This window comes from Chenopodium album, chromosome 6, assembly GCF_948465745.1.
Source record: "Chenopodium album chromosome 6, dcCheAlbu1.1, whole genome shotgun sequence".
Classification (NCBI taxonomy): domain Eukaryota; kingdom Viridiplantae; phylum Streptophyta; class Magnoliopsida; order Caryophyllales; family Amaranthaceae; genus Chenopodium; species Chenopodium album.
In genome coordinates this window covers 6,607,751-6,616,032 of record NC_137839.1, presented here as the reverse complement: position 1 = coordinate 6,616,032, position 8,282 = coordinate 6,607,751, and the positions used below count along the sequence as shown (strand labels likewise).

General features: G+C 29.6%; 1 long non-coding RNA gene across 1 annotated transcript; it reads left to right on the top strand.

The window, feature by feature from the left end:
• The first annotated feature begins 647 nt into the window (after window positions 1-647).
• On the top strand, window positions 648-1,984 carry LOC145634427 (uncharacterized). The gene is made up of 2 exons (XR_014113412.1): window positions 648-1,035; window positions 1,250-1,984. It is a non-coding gene; the product is annotated as an uncharacterized LOC145634427 (long non-coding RNA).
• Window positions 1,985-8,282: the final 6,298 nt, after the last annotated feature.

The following is an 8,282-nucleotide window of genomic DNA, read 5'->3' as shown; positions in this document are numbered from 1 at the left end:
GATACTTAGCTTGTTTAATTTATATTACAGGGTCTTTTCGGCTTATTCCATACTATTTACCTGTAATGTTTGGTAATAAAAAATAGATGAGGTTTTTGTGACTTATTCCATTTGAGCCTTATAAAACCCCAAAAGTGGTCCTATCTAATTCCTTATATAGAGGGGACTTAGTTTAGAAAACAACATAATAATCAAATAAAAGTAATAAAATGGGCCTCATCTTACCCAACGTTTAATATTCCACTTTGAAATGAGGGGAGGATGAAATTTGAAAGTATGACCTTTTTGTGTTATGTTGGCTCTAATATCATACTCCCTCCGTTTTTTTTTATTTGCATCACTTTCCTTTTTGGGGTGTGTTTTTTTTTTAAATGCACCACTTCTATTATAGGTAACTTTAAACTATATTTCATTATTTTTCCCTCTTACTTTAAACTCTACTCAACTTATTTTATTATTTCTCTCTCTTCCATGGTCCCCACTAAAATAATTAATACGAAGTATATCTATCCTCTCTCACATACTTTCTCTTTCATGGTTCTCATCTTACTTTTACTATAATAATTTATTCACCCACTCACAATATTATATTACTCTTCTAAAACTTTGTGCAATTCAAAGTGATGCAAATAATAAAAAAAAAAATGTAGGGAGTATTAGAGGACCATCTCAAGCAAAGGATAACTGATAGTAGAATCCAAAGATATATTTTATACTCCACTAATATCTTTATTTTTTATAGTGTACACAAGTTTATTTTATTTTATTATTTTTGTACATTATGAGGGATTGTAATTAATATCATGTAGATATCAATCAAATTAAACCAGTCATTGTATTTCATTAAAAAAAAAATGCAACTTGCATTGTACCCCAAAACTATAGCGCCCTTAATAACTAAATGAATGCTAAGCTCAATTTCCTCAATTATATAAATACTAAATCAGTGATAATAATGCACGGAGCATTTGTAACGCAGAAAAGTCATTATAGATCTTTCACAAAAAATTGAAGAAGGGATAATAACAATGAAAAGTGAGTAGTACTATGCAACTATGCATGTGAAGTGAGTTTTATACTCATTTATTAGCTTCTTAGGTTTATTTAGGATAAGTAATAATCATCTAGTCTAGAGCACTTTAGCTTGCCTTTTTCATTAGGGATTTTTTTGCATACTCGTTTTTCTCTCCTTGCCTTGTTTACCCTTGATGCATTTGTGTAATTGGAGTAAATGTTCCTCCTTTTGTAGGTCTATGTGCAATGGAGAAGTCGAAAAGAGTAGACGACATTGAATTGAAGCATCAAAGAGAAAAGGAGGATTAGAGGAATGGAAGCAACTTTATCATCACCATTACTTCTTTACCAAAGAGAAGGAGAATTGAAGAATAAAAGAAGAGAAAGAGAAAAGAAGAAAAGGAGAGGAAAAAATGAAGCAAGCCATCAATTCGATCAATGCCCTTATAAAATCCAAATGAACTATAAAAAAGCCTCGTTGGAAATGGACCAACGGGGCTTTTATGGTATGGTTGTTGTTACCTAGCTAGTTAACCTATGCTCGATTGTGAAGAATCGATCTTGAAAGAGGTAAAGATCCTCGAGAGAGGTTAGTACGTATGGCTAGACTTGGTGTCTTGTGTGTTGTAAAAGAGGATTGTTATGCCTAAGATTAGAGGAGTACCTATCTAGATAGTAGACATTTACGATCTTTGTATGACAAAATCGATATTGTACCTCAAGGGTTGACGAAAGTTGAATTTTGAATAGAGGTTGTGGCTTGAAATCTTCGCCGGCAATAACTCAAAGTGGAATTAAAAAAAGGAGGCATATACCAATTATACTTACTTGTGTTGTATGATTTTATGTTGGAATGATGACTTGTTTTGATTATCTAGTGGGAAATTCATAACCCTAGCCTACCTTAGTATTAGATTGTTCATCAAATACCATTTCATTACCTAGTGGATTATTTGAAGTTTATGCTTTATTGATTTCTATGGAGAATAACCCTAGCTATTTATTACCCTATATATATTTCATTAATTAGTTGATTAGGACGTGTTAAGTACTGAACTAGGCCCCTATTAACCCAACCAAGTAGAATACTCGAGAACACAAATAAAATAGTGAAGTTATGAAAAATTGATACTATGGAAACAAACTTTTTTAGCCAATCATTTTTTTTACAACATAATAGCATGAATAGATAATGCAATATTATTTAAAATCGAATAAGTAATCATGTGGCCAGCTGAAACACACCAAAACACTAACCGGATAACCCCTAGCTGACTTTTAGCGACCTCTAACTGACCGACTGAGTAACCCATGACCGATCGAGTAACCATTGACCAAGCAATCCTAGATCGAGTAATCCCTAACCTACCGTGTGATCCCTGACCAAGTAAGGTCGGCCATACGTTATTGTGGTCAACCATACATAAAACTTTGTGTTCATGAAATTAAAATTATATATTATAACTGATTAAACAAAAACCTAATCTATTAAAACTAATCTAATAATGCTAATTACAAATAAATATAAATAATATATACTATGTTTCCTTCAACTAATTTCTATGATCAAGCTGGTTAACAATTACTAGTGATGTCTCCAATTTGAAACTTATTGCATACTTCCTCCATTTTTTTTTTATATATTTTCAACACTTCTATAAAATGAAAATGTCAAAATACTTGCAACACACTATAATTGGAAAGTTATTTTGGGAGGAAACTGTTTGCTTATTTAAAGCTCATGACCCACTAAATTATATTCCTAACAAATTTTCACTCCATTTTAAATTGTATTAAATCATGTGAACCCTATTTTTCTTAAATATTGTGAATAACTGTGTGTAGCAAGTACTTAAAAATGAAGGAAGTATTAATTTACAAATAGCTTCAATAAGCACGTTGCAAATTAAGCATAAATGAAAGTTAACTTGTGTATTCGGGCAATCAAGGGTCAAATTATCAAAAGCTAGCACAAAATTAAATTTGATAATGCTAAGTTGACTTAGACCTTGTTCTTTGAGCTGTTGTGGTCTGTTATGTTCTGTTTTGCTGAGTATTAATAATATGCTCTGCTCTACTGACACCTACTTCGCACAACTCTGCTAAACTCTGATAACTCTGCTCAAAAGCTCAAAATAATAAAGACAGGAGCTTAGACTATTACTAGTAAATAACAAACAAATGATGATGATGAGTAAATTGAACTATTTAATAACCATTGCAATTAAATCATGGAAAATTAAAATTTTCAAATATTAATTAAATATTAAAAACATAAGCTAGCTTTTACCATTAGCTCAACTATGCAAAGAAGAACTCCTACCCTGATAAATAATTGATCTTTGCAAGGAAATGTATGACCTAGATTGAAATCTAGCATGTTGAAGTTGTTCAGGGTGGGTTATCTTAATTATTTTTGTTAAAATTCGTGATTGTTTGCATTAGAGTAAGGATAATATTGTCGCTTTTTTTTTTTTTTTTTTTTTTTTTTTCAGGCTCAAGGAGTAGAGGGATGGTTAGCCCCTCCATCTCTCCCTGTGTGGCATGAGATTGATCCTCACCCCCACTCCTCCTGTGATAGTCATATCTTACCGACTAAAATATAGCCGCTTTTGATTGGAGACTTGAAGTACATAGTAAAGGGCATTGTCATGTTTAAATGTCTTCTATCCCATCGATCTTTGTTACATCAATTAATTAATTTGACATCTATTAACAATATAGTATGACCTTACCCTCCATAAATTTGACATGAGGTTGCTATAGATGATCCAAATCAATATCAATCGACGCGAATTTGTAGATAATGCCTGTGCACGACAGACTATCCAACATATATTGTGATAGCATCAACATCATATTTACCTCTCTTCTTATTTCTTAATGTTGTTCTAACCACTTAGATGATAGTTATCATTGGTTGGAAAAAAAAAAAATCTTAGCTTAATTAATAGATTTTGCTATGGTAAAGATTGTGTAATCTTGGATCTTTTACCAACAAAATAGCTAGTTTTACAAAGGTATTTACCAAAACGGCTAGTTGTAAAATTTAATTACAAAACTAGCTAAAATTCTGACTAGGAAGGAAATTATTTATTTCTTAATATCCCTTGAACTTTTTTTTTTTTTTTTTTTTTTTTTTTTGGATTGTTGGCTTTATTTTAATTTATTTTTAGGCTTTTTAGTTGGAAATTTTTAAAGCTGTATACAAACATACATAAATTCACTCATAAGCTATTCAAAAAAATTCACTCATAAGAAACCCTAATTTTAATTCAAGATTACCAAAAAAAAGAAAAAAAAAAACATTTTGTTTTGTCTTGATTGTATCACAAAAAAAAAAAAAAAAAAAAAAAAAAAAAGGAATTTGAAGTAGTATTGTTCTATCAACACAACTGCAAATTTATACGGCGATAAGAGATTTTAAGGTATTATTCATCTTTTTTATGTTTGCTAATTGTATGCTCTCCGCTAATGTCGGCAAATTTTTGTTAATTGTAAGTTTGGAACAATTTTTTAAGTGATTTTTTTTTTGTAACTTTATTAAAAAAAAAAAAAAATTTGAAAATTGTTGCAAATATATTAGGGTGAATGTTATTTTCCAAATTAATGGATATTTTAAACTACAGCTTTAGAATATTCCAAACAAAACAAAACAAAACAAAACAAAAATAGTAACAAAAAACAAAATTTTGAAAAAAAAAAACCCAAAAAAAAGGAAATGTAGATAAGATGGAATTTAAAGGCAAGTACAAAATTACTGGCTTTTAAATTTTCCAACTAAAATAATTTTTTTATTTAAAAAGGAAAATTTAAAATAAACCCAAAAAAAATTATAAAAAAGAAAAACCCCAAAAAAGGAACCTTTCTAGTTTAAAGGAAAATAAAAAAAATAAATGATTGTCTTTCAAGTCTTTAGCTCGTTTTGGAATCAAAATTTATAATAGCCGTTTTGGAAAACATTTTTGTTAAATTAGTCATTTTAGTAAAAGATCTTGTAATCTTAGCTTGGAGTCTTTTCTTGGCCAAGAATTTCACTAGCTAGGAAGACACTAACCAACCAATTTCTCCCTTGTATCAAACTTTCGATGACATGCAACTCTTTGCTACTCTTTTGCGCTGTCTCATAGATTTATGAAATATCGTGTCACTTTTCTTCAAGAAAACAACAATATCGCTCGTAACAAAATCATTGGGAGGCTATGAATCATTAAAAAATTTAACGGTAAAGTAAAATATGACTATTTTTTTTTTTTAAATAGAAATAAAATATGACTATTATAATGTTTTAATGAAGTAAAATATATTAATGTGGTTTCAGTTCAAAATTTATAACATTCATTGTCAGTCTCATGATTCTACTTCCTTGCTTAAATGTACAGTAACTTTGACTTTGATATCCCATGTCAACAAGAAGTAATTCATATCGAGTGTGCATGTAACTAAATCAAAAGCTTTTCAAATATTAATAAAATAACTAATCCAAACATTGTTAGTCCTTAGCAATGACGTACGAGATTATTTTACAGGTGTTTGTACACTTATAATAAAAAAATACAAAACCTAGCTTATCCTCTTAATAATGTACGTACGGGGTTAAATAAAGGTTGATCCCACAAAGGAAGTGGCTTAATAATTGGGTTGCTATGAATAATACTTCCTTATTTATTATTATTATTATTATTATTATTATTATTATTATTATTATTATTATTATATCTCAAAAACAAAAAAGTCATACAACCTACAATAAACTAGTGGGAAGCCGAGATACAATCTAGGCCCCCACTCCACTAGCTATAATATAGCAAAGCCTACCCTAGTAAAAATATGAGCTGCAACACGTGCTCCAATGTCTTGCGTCGTCGAGAACCTCTGAACTTGCTTAAGCAACGCAACAGCCTCCTTCTCTAATTCACCAAATGAAGAAAAGGAGAAGGGAATGAACCCATATCCAATCGCCTGACAACGAGCCTCATACTTAACCCGCTTCCGATGAGCTGCATCAGCCACAACCCGTCCAAGAATATTATTATTATTATTATTATTATTATTATTATTATTATTATTATTATTATTATTATTATTATTATTATTATATTTATTTATATTTTTTATTTTTTATTTTCCTTGTAATATTTTGAGTTTTATATTATTAAAGATAATTTTAGTTATATGATATCTTGTTAAATTTGTCTTGATTTATACTTTCATACTATTAAAATTTTACAGTATAATTTTTGCATATTGATAATATGAAATAGTAGATTGATGAACGTGAAAAGAGAAGTATTGCAAGTAAACACTAAAAACAGAGAAATAATTATTAGCTAACTCAATATGATTCAAATCTATTACAAATTTAAAGGAAAAAAAAAATCAAATAATTAAACATAGCACGGACTTGCTATTAAGTCAAATCAATTTCGGTCAAACTAAAAATACTCTGAGGGGAGAAACAGATGCAAACATGTTCGAATAAGTTACTAATATCCCACTTTGCTACTAATAAAGCCCATTAAACATGAGAAAAGTTACAAAAATCAAATGGCAGCTATCTTTACGAACATCACCATAAATTAGATGGATAGAGCCTTAGGAGGTAGAACCAAGCTCTTGCTCTGTCCCCATTAATCACGTTTAGCATGATTTAATACAAGGCAAGATCACACCCCAAGCTTTTTTTTTTTTTTTTTTTGAAGAAAATCACACCCCAAGCAATTAATTGAATGCTAAGAGACAATATACATCTCATAACCCCATAAACCTCCTTGTAGGAAAGTGAGGGATAGATTAAATGGTCAGAGCTTCCCTCTCGATCTCAAGAGATTTTAAAATCGATTCTCATCGATCACACGACCCTTGTGATGCTGAAAAAAAAAAAGAACTCCTTGCAGAAATTAAATTTTATGCACAAGAATTTGATTTATTTGGGTACTATTTTTAATGATTAATAATAAATAATTAAAGGGTATAATCTCACAAAAAAGTGTGAAAAAAAAAAGATACTTTATGGCAATAATTTTCCTTAATAACCTTGATTTCGTAAGGATAATAATTTTGATTACTAAAAGTAAACTAAATCATCACTTAATTAGTGTTGCCCTTAAACTCAGCTACTTTTTCTCAAATTGTAACCAAACCATGGTCACATAATAAATATTTCACCCTCGGAATTTCTCTCCCTTTGAACCCAAACAATGCAAACATTATCCACAAGGAAACCTTCTTCCCCTCTTCTCAAATAATCGTGCACGTAATTAATTATCTTATTATTCTTCCTTAATTAACTTCCAAAAACTAAAAGTAAAATTAAATTTCTAATTTTTTTGACGGGAAAAAAAAAATTAAATTTCTAATTGAATCCTTATTTATGAACGATTTCCCTACAAATTGTTTAAACAAAAATTAATTCCTACTTTGCACCGTTTTAAAAACTTATTCCCTAGATAGTGTCCACGTAGGATCGGGTATTAGGTTTTTTTTAATTTATTTTTTTATTTTATATAAAGTATAAAACCACAATTAGTAATAATAGCGGTTTTACTTTTAACTCTTTAACACGTCTTCCCTGTCTTCCCATTTCCTCTCTCCTCGGTTCTCACAATCTCACTAAGAGTCAACAAATCAACAATGGTGGAGAGTATGCACTTGAACTGTGCAGCCCCAAAACGCAAATGTTGCCCACCAATTCAATTATTGTTGTTGGTATTAAAACAACAAAGATGCTATTTTCAAGCTTCTGCCTCAACCTCTTTATTCACTCTTGTTTTTTTTTTTTTTTTTTTCATTTCAAACCTTTTTTTCTTCTTAGATCTTCTCTCCCTTCTTTTATTTGTTTTGATTTTCTGGGTAATTTCATACAATTATAAATTCGAATTCTGGGTAGTTTTGGTTTAAAAAAAAAAAATTCTGGGTAGTTTTGTTTTGATATAATCTCCACTGGGTAATTTCATACAATTATGAACTCCCATGTAACTTTTTTTTTTTACTTCCTGTTTTAATTTCATGGGAATACCTTAGCATTCAACCTCACAAACTAGTTTGCGATCGACCTAGAAAACCCCATCTTCAAAAAAAAAAAAAAAAAAAAAAAAAAAAAAAAAAAAACCTTGAAGAAAGAACTGTTGTAGAAAAAAAGGAAAAAAAAATAAAATAAAACTAAGCTAATACCCAATCCTATGTGGACACTATCTAGGGAATAAGTTTTTATAACAATGCAAATTGGGAATTAATTTTGATTTAAACAATTTCTATGGAAATCGTTC